The sequence below is a fragment of the Myotis yumanensis genome, unplaced genomic scaffold (genome assembly GCF_028538775.1).
Source record: "Myotis yumanensis isolate MYYU_CA2020_CCGP unplaced genomic scaffold, mMyoYum1.0.hap1 SCAF_11, whole genome shotgun sequence".
NCBI classification, from domain to species: domain Eukaryota; kingdom Metazoa; phylum Chordata; class Mammalia; order Chiroptera; family Vespertilionidae; genus Myotis; species Myotis yumanensis.
The window spans coordinates 31,987,154-32,004,778 of NW_027223762.1; the positions used below are offsets into that span (position 1 = coordinate 31,987,154).

Consider the following 17,625-nt stretch of genomic DNA (forward strand, 5'->3'; position numbering starts at 1 on the left):
CCAGGCACTCCTCTGGGCACTGAATATACTATGTGACCTCTTGTGAATCACATCACCTTGCTGAATCTCAACCTATGAGGTAAGTGAGACTAGATCAGAGCTTCTCAATCTTTAGTGTTCATACTAATTACCTAGGGATTTTGATAAAAGAAGAGTCTGATCAGCAGGACTTGGGTAGGGCCAGATACTCTGCATTTTCATCAAGCTCCTATGTGATGCCAGTGATGCTGGTCTACAGACTATACTTTGAGTAGCAAAGGACTAGATAAATTCTTGAACAAAAGATTTACAATTTGAGGTTTCTATGAAATTATTCATGAGAAGACATGTCATGATGGCTCCAAACAGGGATCAAGCACAAACACTAACAAGGGTCTAGTACTTTACAGTTAGCAAAGTGTCATCACAGCATTTCTGAGAGGAACCTAAACTCAGAAAAGTTGAATCCCTGGCTCAAGATCACATATAATATTGTCAATATGTGGTAAATCCAGAGTCAAATGTAGAGTCAACTGTGCTCACATACCCCCATGTCTTCCATGGTCACCTTTGCTTTTAATAGGCTCCAAAAATGCACAAAGCCAAAGAAGCCCTAACAGCCTAATGGAGTCCCATACACAGCCAGATGTTTATGCATTTATTTGAAGTTACCTAAATATTGATAAAATCTAGAGTTTATCTGTTAGAGCCAATTTAAGATTTTTATTTTCTTTCATATATTTCCATTATTTTTCTGCTGCATCCAATTCATGAAGTACAGAAAAGCCTCTCAGGCTAGCATATACAACTTTCAATTGCTACCATACATGAGTTCTAGATCTTAAAGGCCAAAAAAAGCATCTATTTGACTAAAGAGCTATAAGGCAGCCATAAAAATTATGGATCACAGAAATAAGCAATTAGTGTTATCTTCAATTGCTTTATTGGCAGTATTCACTCGTTAGAATAGAGGCAACCGTAAAACAGATTGCAACATACTGTATAACAGCATATGGGATTTTACATTATAATGCTATTCTCTGCCAAGAAGTCATATTTTCATTTGAATGCATGGAACAGATTATCACAGGGTTTCCAGCATTAGAAGTGGATGACCCTCACTTTTTTGGTAGTTGTTTTTAAAAGGCAATTCCTGAAGTTAGGAATAAGTCAACATAAGTGTGATGGTGAATAGGGCTGTGTTATATGCCTGCATTCTGAGCCATTGGAGACTGGGCATGGCATGGAGCTACAGCAGATAATAAAGTCAATCTCTAACGTGGTGGATAGAGGAGAGTTGAGGGCTTGCCAGTCTTCCAAACCAGCTGGCGTCAATTCTGGAGAAAGCTGCTCACCCGCCCATCTCATCACAGCTGAAGTGCCACAAAAGGCACCACTAGGACAGGGAATAGAAATAAAACAATAGGAATAATAATACAAAAAAAGAGCAGGATCATTATTTAACATTGGGAGATGTCATCTTGACAGCTACTCCACCATTTTTATAGAAAGTGTCTGTAAGCATGTTTATATACTGCAGATTACATATATATATATATATATATATATATATATACACATATATATACATATATACACACATATATATTGCAGGGTACATGTTTCAATAGGCCAAGCTCTCAGGAATCACCTACAGGCCTAGAGTTTAAGAGTTTCCCAATTCCCTCACACATTTTACACGTTTCAACATGGCACACCTGGAAATAGGGCTATATGCCCACTCGCCTGTTCTCCTGTTTCAACAGTTCAAGTTGAAAAAAAGAAGAGGGAAAAGTATACCTAACAAATTCTCTTTCCAAGATCAGCCTGTGTTATAGCAAATGAAAGGCAGGATTGCTGAAAAGGAAGCTTGTGTAGTTTCAAATTAGAAGTCATATTGTTGCACTCACAGTTGATCAAATAAATATTAATCACCAAATGTATTTATATCACTTCTCACACAATTGAAATATATTTCAAATGTGTTTTTAAATGGTGAATAAAACACACTGGGAGGGCAAAAAAAATTTCCTTTTACAGAACCTCACATATGAGGGAGCTAGAGGCATATATAGTAATTTACCAGGACAAAGGAATATGTTTGAATTAGTTTCTGTGTATTTTATGCTATTTATGCTGATCTCATAGAATCCAAATAATTTTATAAAGTCTTTAGTCTATGTACAGTAAAAGCACATTCAAAGTAGACTTTAATCTTATGTAATGTTCCAATGAATTAATGTATTCACTTAAAAATTTTTGCTAGCCTTAATTCTATAAAAAGTATAAAATTATTTAAAAATTTAATTGTAAAGGAAATTTATAATTTTGGAAAAAGATTATCCTAAATGATTGCAAAGAAAGTGATAATGTAAAATGAAGTATATCAGAACTGCCTTTCTATGTCCTTTGGTTAAAGTAATATTTTCAGTCCTCAATTTCCACATATTTTTGTTTAAGAACTTTCCCTTTTCTTTATAAAAGGATTTGGTAAAAAGAGCAATTAGACTAAAAATAAAGCATTTTGCAACCTAATCCTACCTATGCAATTTACTAGCTCCTATAGCAGTGATGGCGAACCTTTTGAGCTCCGCGTGCCAGCATTTTGAAAAACCCTAACTTAACTCTGGTGCCGTGTCACATATAGAAATTTTTGATATTTGCAACCATAGTAAAACAAAGATTTATATTTTTGATATATATTTTATATATTTAAATGCCATTTAACAAAGAAAAATCAACCAAAAAAATGAGTTCGCGGGTCACCTCTGACATGCGTGTCATAGGTTCGCCATCACTGTCCTATAGGCTTGTATATACAGACATAACTCAGAGAGATTATAGGTACGGCTTCAGACCACTACAATAAAGGCAGTCATAATCTTTTTGCTGGTGGAGTGTCTTACCTTCAACTTGTAAAAAACACAAGCTCTTTGAAGTGCAATAAAGCAAAGCACAATAAAATGAGGTATGCCTATATTGGTTTATCATTTAAATTCTGCTTCAACATGGAAAGAGTGTGGAATCTCATTAGGGAAAGTGGGAGAGGGTGTGGGGGTGAGAGGTAATCAACTAAAGACCTTGTATGCATATATGCATAACCCATGGACACAGACAATAGGGTGCTGAAGGTCTGGGATGGGAGCAGGGGCAGGCTGAGGGGGTCAATGGGGGAAAAGGGGGGACATATGTAATACTTTCAACAATAAAAATAATAAATAAATAAATTTTGCTTCAGCTGTCATGGATTTATTTGTAGAGTTGCATAATGACCATATTATCTATAGCATCCTCCCAAATTGAGATTGAGAAACTTTTTAAGTATTTTTCAAGTGGTTAGAGTAACTTCTTGTGAATGACTACCCTGTCTTATTTTTAGAGTAAGGAAAACTGGTAGTTTTCCAGAAGCCAAAGAACTCTAAATGGAAAAAGGAACCAAGACAGTAGCTAGTTTATACTTTAAGAAAATGCTGTTGACAAATTGAGGGTGTTCCACCAATATATAACATACAGTGAAACATCTGCCTTTGGGTTCCATAGGAGTGTTTTCTTCAAAAGTCTACCAATTTCCTTAATTTGGCGGCTCTTGTGGTCCTGGACTTGCGATTGAGGTGACTCTATTATATGTACAGAAATGTTGAGAAGCAACTATTCCTAGGGTAGCAAACTCAAGGAACTACACATTTTAAATATGTCAATGAGTGTGTGTGTGTGTGTGTGTGTGTGTGTATCCCAAAGAGGGTCCCACTGAGTCCAACAACAGGCAACAGGGACAAAAGCTAATAGAGAGATTGTTTTTTACATATTTATCTTGCCACACAGTAATGTTACTAAATTCAGCATTGTTCTGAACAAATCAACAATGAATAGTATCTTGCTATATAATGACTAGTTTTTCCTTTTCTTGCAATAGAATAAAGCATTTAAGGGGGAAAAAATACCACAAGCATCTCAAACAGCCTCTGCTCTGCTGTAAAAATAGACTGTGACGAGAGTAACTCTTCCAATCAATTATGCAGCATGGTTTTAAGTGAGGAAAAATTTCAACATACGTATCACTTCAAAATATATACAGCATATATCTATATGTGCAAACTGCGTAAATTTTGAAGGGCTATGAAGCATATATTTTGCTACAGCAAAGATCTGACTGTTAAATTGATTGCAACAAAACTATAATTTCTTTTGCTGAAAAACCCTAGCAATGTAAATCTTACTGGGATTACTTAAACTCATGGTGTGTGTATACATCTATATGTGTGTGGGTATAAACAACACGATTTCTACAAATTCTCTCCAGTAGGCTCAGAAGCACTCCTCTAACTAAAATATTCCTCTGAAATTTTCTCCTTAAAGTGACGATAGTAAGTGAACATACTTCCAATTCTAGAGTCTACACATGTGGCCTCTGAATCTGTTCTGCAATAAAGCTGTTCTGCATGGGGGTGGATCAATCAATGTTGTTCAATCCCTTTACCTACCTGCAGGGTTCCTTAATAGTGTCTATAAGAGCACCCTTTCAAAAGAATGGTCTGTCACATTAGCCAGAGCAATGTCACTCAGATACATACACACACACACACACACACATACACAATTTTGGCTGAATTCAGGACTGAGTCTGTGGACTGAAAGAATTGATCTGTCACAGAGCAACAGATTGTAGTTGGAAACTGCCAACAAATCACAGGCAGCAGTAGGTAATGACTAATTGTAACAGGAATGATGGAACAGAGGGTGGGGATTGTTTCAGAAAAGGTAACTGAAAAAATGCTCTTTCCCAAATGAAATCAAGCATTTTTGTTTTGGTACTTGCTATTGTTAAATCAAATAACAAGCACAGCACCTTCACTAGTCTCAATAGTTCCTAGTGATACTGATCAATCTGACGATTTCCAAGAGATCGGGAAATTTTCTAACAGAGGCTGCCTTTTCTGTTCCTTTATTTCTATTAATATTATCCAATGAGGCACTTTTGAGGTTTCTCAATGAATTATTATTTTAAAACACTCTCTGGAGCTATATACCTAAGACTAACAGGAAACCTAACTATGACTCCCACGTTATAGTAATGAATATACAACACAATCTTAAGGGAAAAGAAGGGGAGGGTGTTTCATGAAGATTTTACAAGGTCCAAGAACTAGAATGGCAATAATAATCATATCCATCTCTTTTATTGATGAAAATGTTGCATTTTTTAATTATCTATTTAATCTTACTTCCTTAGCTTTTCACAAAATACTTTTTTTCTAATTATCAACACACACAAACAAATTTGTTTATAACTGAAACTTAACCTTCTAAAATGTTTATCTCTGAAATTACTTGGAGCCTGAGGTGCTTAAAGGAATTAAACTCTGCACTGAGGTTCAAAGGCTTTGGGGACATTCTGTAAATTGTGCTTCACTGCAATGAAGATTAAGATTTTCCCTGTAGTGGAAACAGAAGAATTTTGTGACTCTGTAACTGCAGAGATTACAGAGCATATTCAGTCAAATGTAATTATCAGATTTTTATATTTTGTTTTTTTCTCATCTGAGGATATGTTTATTGATTTTGAGAGCAAGAGAGATAAACATCAATGTGAGAGAGAGAGAGACATCGATTGGTTGCCTCCTGAAAATGCCCAGACCAGGAATCGAATGTACACCTTTTTGGTGTATGAGACAATGCTCCAACCAACTGAGACACCCAACCAGGGCCTGTAATTTTTAAAGGTAATTTATTTTGTTTAAACTTAAATATTTAATTTCAACCAAAATAGTGTGGCAAGATTGTCCATACACTTATCTCATATGTAACAATAATGATTTCCTTAACTTGATGATATAGGCTAGTTACCCCAATCTTTAGGTGATACAATCCATTTTGTCTCACTGATTTAGTTTCTAAATTCTCTGCTTTCTACAAACATGTTGAACATCAGACTACATGTCTATTTCAAATTTGCATCAAATATTCTTTATCTCATTATTCACAGAAGAAGTAAAGAAAGAAAGCTAAGAAGTGCTCTCCTTTTTCAGACATCGATAGATGCCCCCAAACTAGTTTCTCAAAAACTCAACTCTTTTTCTGATAGAAAAGAGCAGTCCTAGAATGTCAAGATCAAAATTTAGCCATTAACGTGCCAACATGGAAAAGAGAAAGTCTGCAGAAATAAGTGTCAAAACCAATTTAGATGGGAGGAGGATAAAAAGTAATGCTGAACAATCAACTATGGATTGCTGAAGCTTCTCATGAGGAAAGAGAAGACACTAAGGGCAAATGAAATGGCACAAGGGCAGCAGGAACGTTGCGAGAGGGTTCAGGAAAAAAAAACACTAAGGGGGAAAACATAAAACCTTGATAAAGAGAAGTCAATTTATATCAGGAATCCATAAAATACATAGAAAATCACAATTATACTTGACTAAATTTTACATAAATTTCCCCTCTACTTTGCCTCTATTTTGTTCTGATCCTTCACTATCAACAAATAGGCTAGCCTAAATCCTAATTAATAGGGGTCAGAGGCTTGAAATTTCCCATCTATTCCAGAGGAGCTTGTACATGTGATTCATATGCACCTAAACTATCCTTTTGTTTCCAGTGTCAGAATATTTTGGACAAAAACCATACATCAACATCTTGATAATTGAAAGTCTGCTAAAGCTATTTGTATTTATTATAAAACTACTTGAACCTCCAAAGGGGTAAACTGCAGAGGACTTTATATTCCATATTTCAACACAATTGTATCCATCTAAATCCCATTATCACCTATATCCTTTACATATAAATACAGTTCAAGGGCTTAGCCACTTGACAGTGGTAATCCTCTCTGCCCAGTTTTTACATCTCAGGTGATGACAGAGATATTGTTATTAATAAATACTAGCACAAAAAAGCCAAACATAAGTGTTATATAGACAGTACCCAGTTTATTAAGAACAACAGAAACACCACCAGTAATTTTCAAGGACTGATGAAACAACACCTGAGGTAGATTCCCTCAATCATTCAATCATTTGTGTATTCCTTCATTCAATAAATACTTATCAAACACTATTTCCCAGGTACTATACAGTCCAACAGCCTTCCTATCTTAGCATCATAAGTAGTGAAAATAACCCAGTTCATAACAATAACAATTATAAAACTTGAATTACCACCTCTTTCTACCATGTTCTAATTATGCTTGGCCTTTCATGCAGGTCATGTTAATAACTATTTGATATATATGAGTAATTTCAAGTGGATCCTTCTGCTCATACATAACTACTTCATGAATAGTCATGTTATATAAAGAACATGAAGCATTGTTCTCTTAAGCTAACAATAATCCTGGATATAGTTCACCATAATGTGATTGAAATAGCCTCTCAACCGCACCACAAAAGGAAAGAAAGGCTAGCATAAAAATATTAGAATATTAATGATAGAGAAAGGCCCTGAAATAGGCCAAAGGGAGAAATAGGAAACAAGGGATGGCACCCCTACTTCATGAAGGTGTCGGGGGATATCTTGACTTATGCTCCAGGATGAATAAACTAAAATCCTTCAGATCTGAGTGAATTGGCTTTTCTTTGTCTTGCCCAAGTTGCAAAGTGAAATTTTTCCATAATTTCATTCTATAGATTGACATCTAATCCTTTTGATTATAATTTTATAGATTTCAACCAAAAGGATGACTTTTGTTTTCTTTCTCAAGACAACACATACAGTTGCAGGCCCAGATTATGCACTGTACTAGGTATACCCTTCTCTCCATTTTCTCTGGGTTCACTATTATTTTGAAGCATTTTAACCAGAACTGCATATTCTATTATATATACTAGTAGATTCAAGTTCACTACATGAATATATATCACATATTTCCTATACTGTATTAAAATAACTATTCCTATATATACCCACAAAAATATTTTCTTCAGAAAATTAACTTAAATCAATTCCAAGAGTATGATCAACATCATTATTCCATGTGTTAAAGTAAATAGGTAACTAATATACTTTCTATCCATGATAAGTCAACTATGAGCGCAATTTGTATCAGATTTTGGCCAATAAAGTCCAAAATAACAAATATTTAACAATAACCTGACTACATTAATTATTTTATGTAAAATAACAAATTAGCATTTCAGCTGTTCTTTTTCCTAAAATAAGGTTGTATAAATGTTCGTATTTGATTAAATAATTGTAAAAAAAATGGCCATTGCTTTGAAAGGCCCATGTAAAAACAAAACAAACAAAACCTCAGATTTAATCACTGTAGGCCAAAATTTGAACTTTCCTCTGAGCCATATAGATTTAGACAGGATCACTGAGCATTCGTGGGAAAAATTATGCAACCGATTCCCACTTGTTCCCCATAGCTGGTGACTTCAAACCACAGGGAAAGGTGGGAGATGGCTTCTGGGATGCTGCTGCAAGCCATTCTCACAGTACTCTTAGATGTTCCCTTGCTTTCCCAGAGGGGTCAGTGGCTCTTAACCAAATTTAGTATTCATTCAGCTCCTTCCAGTTTTCACTGCAGCATATCTGACTTCTCTACTCCAAGGAGCTGTCCTTAGCCACTGTGACCTCAGTTCCTGTAGGTGACAGTATGGCTTTCTGCTGATTTATTAAAAATCTCCCATTTTATGGCTCCTGTGTACTCTCTGGAGTGTGATCACGTGACCAGTATAATGACAATCTGTCTCCCTGCTAACATTTCTCTACTTTGGTTATTTGTTTGATAAAGTGAGGAGCTTCCCTTTTGTTGCCCTTCATCAGAGCTTAATGTCTTTACTTTGGGATCAATATACTTTATGAATAATTTTATTTCCTTCTATTTTTATGGTCTTTTCTCCTCATTATCATACTGAGTTTATTAGCTGGTGCTGTCAGTATCTTTACCCTGTCATATGTTCCTGAGGTACAGTAAATATCACTTGTGTTGTAATTAATATGCACACCCTCTGCAGTAATTAAAGTACAGACCCCTTCAACCAGCTGAGCTTCCTACACTAATTCCACCTTATCTTCATAATGAACTTATTGTAATCTAAAACTACTACTGAATATTGTTCAGTAAAGCTAGAAGAATGAAACCTAACTAGATGCAATAATATTTGTGAACGTGTTAATATAAAAATGAATTTAATTAGTTTAAATCTAATTAAATTTCTCCATACAATTAAGAGCCTCCCCTTCCATTTTTTAAAAACTAAGAAATGCCCCATTATTGCCCTTTCAGTTATTCCTACAAAGAATCAGACTGGACAATTTTTTTTACCCATAAGACACACATAGGAAAACCTATAGAAACCAGAAATTGGATAGTGCTATAGTAGGGAAATAGCTGAGTCCCTGAGAGGAACTACTATCTGAAATAGAGGGCTTGCAAAGAGTTTGGACAATTCATAAGTCTGACCTTTCTAAATGTATATAAATTGCAAGTTGCATTAAGGCACAGTCCAAGTCCCCAAGGAGCTTAATGAAAGGAGTTTAATGAAATACATATTTTAATTCAGCAAATATTTATTGGGCATCTTCTGAAAATAAAAGACAATGGATGTCACAGAATTTCTAAGCAGAATGAGAAAAGGAAAGTCTAGCACAAAGCTTGAACCTTGACAGACTAGGGAGAGGATTTGCAGCAGGACACGAGCTGGTGCTGCACATATTCTGTTGCTGAAGAAGAGAGGCTGTGTAAGGTACGAAAAAAAAACATAAAAGACTAAATCAAGATAGATAATTGGCACAAAGGAGGGATATCTGAGGAATTGCATGAACATTTAATATTACACTTAAATTGTCAGGAAACATTTCAACAAAGAAAGTGAATGCTTAAAGTACAGAAACACAATAGGCAGTCAGCTGGCAAAGGAGCCTGAAAATTGGGTGAAGGGTCAGGTATGGCCATGGCCACAACGGTGCCAATAAATGGAATTATTTCAAGATTGAAAGAAGTGACCAGTAAGATAGATCCCTGCTTTTTAATTATTCACAGTAATGACTGGGATCTTGGGATGAAAAGAATCATTTCTGAGATTGTAGATTGAACTAAATTAGCAGGCAGCACAGCATTGAGGACAGGTACAGATACACACATGTAAATATATCATCTTGAGAATTCAAAAGTGATTTAGTGGTCAAAACACCTGTCAATTAGTACAACACATTTACTCCCACAATTGTTTTTCTTTAAGACTACCTCTGTTAATGGGAGATGTGTAAGATGCATTGCCTAATGGATTACTTAGAACAGTGGTTCTCAACCTGTGGGTTGCCAACCTGTGGGTCGCGACCCTTTTGGGGGTCGAAAGACCCTTTCACAGGGGTCACCTAAGACCATCGGAAAACACATATATAATTACATATTCTTTTTGTGATTAATCACTATGCTTTAATTATGTTCAATTTGTAACAATGAAAATACATCCTGCATATCAGATATTTACATTACGATTCATAACAGCAGCAAAATTACAGTTATGAAGTAGCAACGAAAATAATTTCATGGTTGGGGGTCACCACAACATGAGGAACTGTATTAAAGGGTCGAGGCATTAGGAAGGTTGAGAACCACTGACTTAGAAGGAAGTAACCAAGTGATGTCATCCTTGCAATAGTAGATTCCAAACTCCATCATTACCTGGCACCTGTTCTGGCAATTGATGGATTGCCTCCCCAAGAAAATCAAATCCCTTCTGCTGCTGGACTTGATATGAACTTATGGGAAATGAATGAAGAAGCATTCAGAGCAGCATCCATGTAAAAGTTTCTTTAAAGTTATCATTGGTCTTGCTGTTAGATATGAGATGTCCTTTGGCTACATTGCCTATCTATTCCCCAATTACCACTGCTAACACCAGACATTGATTCTTCCACTGCCTTGTCTCTTATTCATCCTGAGGCCCTAGTTAGAAATGCACTATTTTTTTCTTAATGCACTAAATATATAGACGTTTTGGAACCTAGAATGATCTCATGACACTCCCCAAAATAATAAAATGAAGAAAATTCAAATAATATGTAAGTTATCCCAGTCAGAGGGCAATGGGTCCTAAGCAGAAACCTGATAGTCTAGTTATCCTAAAAAGCAAACTTTTGAGATCTCATAGTAACATAAAGGTTCAGAGATAAAAACAAATAATATGTTGAGATGTATTGCTAAAGCTTTGCATTACAAATCAAAGGAACTAAAATAGGCATTTTCTAGAAGAGTGCTTACTATATTGAAAGGAAGATTAAAATGTACTTCAAAAGGACTGCATGGAGAAAATGGAATGATACCGATACCAAAAGTAAGTTACCAAGAAAACCTTGGGCTGTTTTGTTGCTTAAAAAACACACACAACTAAAACTAAAACAGATGTTGTCATCTATCTACCAGTTAATATGTTTCTTAATGTTGATCTTGGCCATCAAAAAGGCACCTATGCAAAAGGAAATCTGACAGGAATGAGTAGAGATCCTAAAAGATAAACTTTTAAAACTCCTGTTTGATAAAGTATTCCTTAGGCTATGCCCTTGAAAATTACTGAATCCAGAATGTCAGCCTATTTTCAGTGAGAGTATTGGTATTACACATGAATCTGCATAATTTCTGAAAATTGTTCATATGAAGGACAGACATGGCTTTGGAGCAATTATTGTGTGACTCATGATTTATTTTCCATACTCAACATAGTTTGGGAGCAATGCTAATGTTTATGGATTGTTGCAATAAATTATAGCGTACATTCGTGATTCAGTGGGAGCTTTTTTAGAAAGCCGATGTACTTTCACTTGTTCAACAGTGAGGTTAGTGGCAAGGTCTAGGGACCTAAGTAAAAGACAGCTATCAAAATACAGGATTTTTATACCTGTGTTGTCCTTAGAGGAGTGGGGGTGCAGGGGTAGGGATTTAACCTCTATTTGGTGATATAATCTTGATTCAATAAAAGCTTTTTGCAGGCTGCATTCAGAAGGAAAATGTCATTAAAAAGGGTTTCATTGTGAGCATCGCCGTGTCACCCCTAGCCCCTCTGGTCAGTTTATGTATTGGACCATCGATCTCTTAACATTACCCAATTAAAACAAAGAATAAAAATGACAATTAAATGGTAAATAAGGTGGGAAACAACATTCTAGGATGCTTACATGAAAAACAACCTTCAAGGAAACTCTTAATGAGGAAGAAAAAATTTGAAAACTGGGAAAGCTAAGTTGTTCTCATTGTGTGTGTGTGTGTGTGTGTGTGTGTGTGTATGCATATATGTATATACATATATTATATATATTCACATTTAAAATATATATCATTATATATATATTCTTTAATAATACTAACTTTTGTATAAAATGCAAATAGCAGTCCTCTCCTTTCCAGAGATTCTGAGGAGTTTGAAAACATATATAAAACCTTTTATGCTACTGAATGTTAAAAATATCCTAATTTTCTTCTGTGCTTATCTCTTTTCTTTGATTGTAAAAGCCTTAATTGTACTTCCAGATGTAATAGCAAAACCAAAAACTCCAGTTTGCTTTCCTTTATTTTTTTCCCAGCTTACCGAATGAGATTCTAAAATTAAATTTCAATGACTTGTAAAACTCTTCTCTCAAATTAAGGTGGAAGTGATTTATGGCATTTTTAGCTACACCTGCTCAACCACTAATTTAATGAGCGAATGACTAAGAAATTACAATATTGATATAACAATAGTGTTGGTAAGAACTAAGAGATGTCTCAAAGCACAGATAGTATCTTTAATGCTCTGATTACTCCAACTTTCTTTATACCTAGCTTCTGTTTCAAATAAAGAGTATGCTCAACTGCTCACCGAGTGTCCAGCATGTTTTGATGTGACAGTTTAGTCATGTATTGAGAAATGATATGGTCATGAGCTAGAAAAACTACTCTCCTGTATACGTTCAGCATTAAGACACGGTAATCATTCTCTATTACCTGCTCGGCCCACGTCCCCGACGTCCCCGCCAGGATGCAGTGCCGTTTGGTGAGCGATGGTGAGCAGAAGAGACTCCAGCCAGCCCCCAGCGCCTCCAGCTGGCTCAGCACTAGGCCAGAATGTGGCCTAGGAGCCATCGCAGTGAGGGCTGCTGCTGACCAACCATGAGGACAGCTCTGTGCGGTTCTGCAATGCCTCCATGTGGTGCTGCCGCTGCTCTCCAAGCTGAGCACAGCCGGCCTCTTCCAGACCGACTGCAAGCAGGCCAACAGCAAAGCCCAGGCCACGGAGGACGACTGGCCGCCCTTATGCATGGCGGGCCACTTCGACTTCTACAGGGGCGATTCTCTGCAAGTACACAGCGCAGTTGGTTGGCGGCGGCCTGCACGATAGTCCAGGTGCTTTGCTGGTTCCTGAACTGAGTGACGTGCCTCTGCGCAGGTGTCAGCGTGGCCAGCATGGATGTCCTCCAGGACCGCGAGGGCATCACATGTAAGGGCCCAGAGCCCCTGCACAAGGCTGGTTCAGTGCCTACCGCTAGCCGCTGTCCCTGACCGCATGCTACACGCTGGGCGGAGCCTCATGGCCTTTGGCACCAGTCACAGCTTTGGCCTCTTCTATTACCAACGCAAGAGCCCTGTGTTGACCAACTGCGCCTTTTCCCCCCAGAGACTTCCCAGCCTCAGAGGGGCTGCTCGCCTGGATAGCTATTCAAGGAATCTCCGCACCAGTCTTTCTCGCGCATCCGCAAAAGCCAAGTCTTGAGCAAGAAGCCGGCTGCTAATGCCCACAGCCAAGTGCAGGAGGCCAATGCGCAGCTGCAGACGCAGGCCTGCCCCTAGGACGTGGGGATAATGTCGGGGTGCGGCGCTGCGGCTTCGACCTCACTGGGCCTACAACTCCTTCTCAGGCGACCTGCGCTGCCTCTACTTCGCTGCCTCATTTCTTCAAGAAATGGCCCACCTCGGACCCACCATGTGGCACACACTTGGGCTCCATTGCTCGCCTACGTTCCGGAGGTGAGGGAGGCAAGAAGCCGCCAGATTGGTCAGAGGGCAAGGATGTGTGGCTGATGCGCCGCGCACCTCCCGTGCAGGCACGCGCACCCCACCCCGCCCCGTGCGCGCATGTGCACCCGCCCCCTCGCAGGATTGCACGTGCTCCACTACCTGCTGCGCGCCTGAGCCCTATGGGGTCTCGCGAGACTTGGAGGAGGTACCTGACAAGCAGGATGGCTACTCGGTGCTCATTGCATCTGAGTAGCAGTTCAAGGTGTTCACACTGCCCAACGTGTGCTAAAGGGTCAAGTTCAAGCTGACGGCCCACAAGGGCTGTTCTGTGCACAAGGAGGCACTGGCCACGCGTGCCAGCGCGTCCTGTGAGGACTATGCAGAGAAGTGCCTGTGCTACCTCCCCAACCTAATCAGGTGTGCATGGGGGTGGGGGGGATGGTAGGGGGGAGGGAGTGCTGGCAGGATGGGTTTCCTTGTAGATTGCACCTGGGGTTTTTTTCTGTCGTTTTGTTATAATTAGTAGTTTTAATATTTAAAAGGTTGATTTTTACTATAGAAAATCAAAGCACTTAATATTTCTTAAAGGGACAAAGAAAAATAGTTCCGATAAAATGAGCCAGAACAAATATTTTAATTATATTTTACACAATTCTCTATACCCAGCCTTGTTACCTAGAATGTTGTTGAACCCGCAGGAAAGAAATCAGATACTTATTTTTAGCTAAAATATGGACTTTACGCCTGAATTTCATAAGTGATAAGGTTACCCATGTGCCTCTGAGAAAATGCTGAGAAACTTTTCTGAGCCTCAGACAGAAAATACAAGTTGTAAACGTCTTTAATGGCCATGCCTTCTAAAGTAGAACAAAGGGAAGAGTTATTGAGGTAGCTAAAACAAAGCAAGAAATACTGAAGGAAAAGAAAAAAAAAATATTTTTCCCCAGGTCTGATTGTAGCAGCCCAGAACACATGAAGGAGATGAATGAACTGAAAAGGTATTTGCAGCCGAAGAGATAGATGCTGAGCTATTATTTTTTTTGTGATGCTATGAGATATTTATAACAAAAAAACACACAAACTCTTGAAAATAAAACCAGCACCCAGTTTCTCAACAACAAACAACCTTCAGACTCCACTAGCAATATTATATCAACACTAGTGCATATTTAAATATTTTGATAATTAAATAAAAATTTGTTTTATTTATCAGGTGTGTCTACATCAGATGCTATTTTCAGAATATTTCCTTTAATAAGCTTTCTTCCCCGTAGCTATAATAATAAAGGTAAACTTGGAGCAAAATATTTCCTTTTAGGACTTCTTCCCTATCCTAAACTCTAATCAAATCATCATAAGTTATAAAAACTTTTAAGTTTTAAGTATGATACTTAATTTTTTAAAAGAAAATATTAAAAGTAGTCAAATGGTTATAATCCAAAGAGTATCATGGATTCCACTTTGAAAATATGCTCTTATCTTTCTTGTTTAAAAAATAATAGTATACATATCGCACTTGACATTTTCCTCTGTGAACTGTAGCGTCAGAAATTAGAAGACATTACTAAAATATCTATTCTTTCACATTTTCCATGAAATGGCTTTCATGGTCACATGATCAGAAGACAATTACCACTATGCTTTCTTTCAGTCATTAGCAGTGTGGCAGTTTTATACTATTGGTTTTCAATGTTTCTACTCTCTTGCTCTCTTGGTATACAAAGGGAAAGAGATGAGTTATGTACCAAGTGATATCGTATTGGCCTGAAATATTTTATGTATCGCACAAAGCTCTTGGAATCAAGAGATTCTTGCATGTGAAGTAAAATAAAACCCATTTAGTTGTAATCCTCATCAACACTCTACAAAAAATCAAATTTGAGATGTATTCTTTGTCAAATAAGACTTTATCTTCTATGCTATATTAAAGCAACTTGTTGACAAATGAAAAGTAATTTATACATGTGGTAATTTTTTGTCGTGGTTCGTGTGTGTGTGTGTGTGTGTGTGTGTTTCTTTGTTTCAGTTTGTTTTTTGTTATATGATGTCAAACACTTGATGTGATAGATTAATTTTTTTGTCATGGTATGACTTAATTAGGTTGTTTTATTTACACTATCTTATAGATATAAACACACTATCTTATAGCCTAAATGAGGACTTTACACATTAAAAGATATAAAGTCACTATATAAAACTGAGTAGAAAGTAAGGCTCATAAATAATTTTTACTACCTTCTGATTCCAAATCCACTTCTAATTCTTTTTTTCAGATTTCATGACATATTTCTTTATAAAGTAAAGGAAAAGGGACTGTTATGTTAGAATATTACATGTCTTAAAAACTTGAATTCACTGTGGTGATTTTTTTTCCAGGTAACCACAATCCTTCCCTCCCATATGTGACATTGACACTACCCCGTCAAAAGATGCGATCCAAGGGCCCTCTCTTAAAAAGGGGCTGACTTTGTGACTACTTGGACTAACAAGGTATGGCAGATGTAAAGCTATTGACTTTTATGGCTAGGTCATTAAAGGTCATGAAGTTTCTGCTTTGTTAACTAAAATGCTTGTTCTTGAAAGTTTGCACAAAGCTCAATTCACAGAGGCCATCATGCTGTGAGAAAGCCTAAACCCACCTGAAGTAGAAACCATACTGAGGTTGTGAGACTACAAGAAGAGAGAGATATGTCTAGGCAGCTCTGACAGCTCTGACAGTCTTCTTGGGACTCCCATTTTTCTAGGTCTAGTACTAGCTCTAACCACCATCTAACTACAATCCCAAGAGAGACCCTGAGCCACAACTACCCAGCTGAACCCCTTCTTAATTCCAACCTACAGACACCATCTATAATAATAAAAGCATAATATGCTAATTAGACCAGATGTCCTTCCGGATGACCTTCTGGACTGAGGCTGTGAGGGAAGCCCAGGTCCTGGAGGGAAGCCCAGGCCCTGGGTGCCAGAGGGAAGCCAGTGCCGGCAGCTGGGGGAAGGAAGGCCTACTCTTACACGAATTTCATGCATCGGGCCTCTAGTCCTATATAATAAAAGCCTAGTATGCAAATTGTCCCCTCAACCCAGAGTTCGACCACTTGCTATGACATGCACTGACCACCAGGGGGCGGCACAGACCATGGCGGGCGTCTGTGAAGTGGCACTGGTAGCGGGCAGCAGTGGAGGCACTGCTGGCCCTTATGGGCCCCAACAAGAGTGAGACCATGACAGGGTGGTGGACCAGGTGAGTGGGTGGCACCAGGCCAAGGTGGGTGTGAGTGGGGCCCGATTGCCCTGCTGATTGCCCTGCAGACAGCGACCAGTGGTGGCAGCAAGGAGAGGGGCTGCCACTCAGCCAGGCACTGAGGGTGCTAGGCGGGAGCCTATGACTCAGGCAGAGGGGGGCACATGGGGGTGTGGGAGTCAGCTGGGATCTGCCCTTGTATGCCAGATGCTCGCGCTTCGATTGCCAGCCTGGCCTAGGGACCTCACCCGTGCACAATTTTGTGCTCCAGGCCTCTAGTGAGAAATATTCAAACAGTTGTTTTAAACCAAAAAGTTTGGGGAAATGTCTTTAGATATCATTCATTTATCAAATGTTTATTGAATATCCACTCTGTGCTGGGCAATATCCTGAGTACTAAATCCTGCAAAGATCCCCCACCCGGAAAAAGTTTATTAATCCCTTTATCCTCTGTGCTTCCATGGCTCTTTAGGCT

The 17,625-nt window shown here is 38.1% G+C and overlaps 1 pseudogene; it reads left to right on the forward strand.

Moving 5' to 3' along the window:
- Positions 1–12,893: 12,893 nt before the first annotated feature.
- On the forward strand, positions 12,894–16,289 carry LOC139019636 (lethal(2) giant larvae protein homolog 1 pseudogene; annotated as a pseudogene).
- The last annotated feature ends 1,336 nt before the right edge of the window (positions 16,290–17,625 follow it).